Source organism: Nannospalax galili, unplaced genomic scaffold, assembly GCF_000622305.1.
Source record: "Nannospalax galili isolate Female #2095 unplaced genomic scaffold, S.galili_v1.0 scaffold198, whole genome shotgun sequence".
NCBI classification, from domain to species: domain Eukaryota; kingdom Metazoa; phylum Chordata; class Mammalia; order Rodentia; family Spalacidae; genus Nannospalax; species Nannospalax galili.
The window spans coordinates 661,774-663,312 of record NW_008341748.1 but is presented as its reverse complement, the minus strand read 5'-3'; positions in this window follow the sequence as shown (position 1 = coordinate 663,312).

The window sequence follows — 1,539 nt, the reverse complement described above, 5'->3', positions numbered from 1 at the left end:
TATTTCTACATTTAAACCAGATACTTTGATTAAACAGCTGTATTTATTTATTTCCAACGTACTTATTGTTATCTGAGTATATACGGCTATTTTGCTGTTTTATAGGTGTTTTCTACATGTTTGCTTGTGTTGTTCTTTTATGTCTTTCCTGTTACCTTCTTTAGACAATTTTCTGTAATGGAATTCTCTAAGATTTTAAATATATTTGTGTCACTACTACAGGTTATTTCTTGCCACAGAATTACATTACAATGTTATAAAGGTTATATTGAATTGGTAACAACTTTAATCGTATATTAAAAACTGCTTTTATTCCTCTCCTATCTTTTATGCTGTTGATATTACAATTTCATTTTCTGTATTGTGTACTGTTGAGATCAGGCTGTGTCTTGTTCCACGATATAACATATTGTACAAACAATGCTTTTTCAGATTATGCGTTACCACGAGAAACTACTTTACAGACATTTTTTACTCCATTTAAAGGACAGAGAATGTATGTGTATCTGGATGAATGCACAAATAGCATTATCTCTCATCACCTATGCAGCAGAAACTGATAAATATCTTATTCCTGGGTATAAAAGATACAATTCTATAAATTTGTTGAAGTGAGTTGGGACTGTGCTGTCACAGGGAATATTAAAAGTGTATGGAGAAAACCAAGCCTCCAAATTTATCAGACACATCGGACTAGGAATGACACAACTTCCTCATCTAGACCTCATACAGTGGTTGGCACCTAGCACTGAGATGATGGTGTCCTGAGTGACCTGTTCCTTGCACATCTGGTTTGTATGTCAAATATCAACAGTCAGAGAATTCCTGATTTTCCGTGGGGCTTCCACTCAGCTCAGTGCCTGCTGTTGATGTGGCCTATTCAAATTCTGTCTCCCTGTATTCCTGTTCATCCATTTGAACCTATTGTCCATTCATCTTACCATTCCTTCATCTGACCACCTCCTGCCCTTTGCCTCTGCAATTGGACTCTATACCTTTACTCTCTAACCATTATGCAAAGTGGCCTCACACAAAGCAGCAGCAGCTTTGGCCCTGCAGCTTGGTTTAGGTTCATTTTCTTATCAGTACAGAGAGACTTTACTTTCATTGCTATCAGCTTCCACTATACTTAGGACTTCTAAATCTCCTGTACTCTGCCATGACCTAACTTTTTACAACCACTCTGTAATGTACACATATACATCTATAGAGATATATTTACTGAGCAACCTGTAATGTGTGATAGAAGATCTAACAAAGTGAACGCAGGAATTTTCACAAGATCCCACCACTAAATGAAGCGCTGTCAGCATGGAATGGATGCTGAGAGAGGGAGAATCAGTTCTGTAAAGGGACAGGCTCCCTGACACATTATCCATTCCCAAATGGTCATCCCTGAAACACATGTACAAATTAGCGACAATAAACAGATTCAGAAGGTTTATAAAATAATAATAATTTAAGAAGAAAAGGTCTGGAATTTGAGAGAGAGAGAGAGAGAGAGAGAGAGAGAGAGAGAGAGAGAGAGAGAGAGAGACA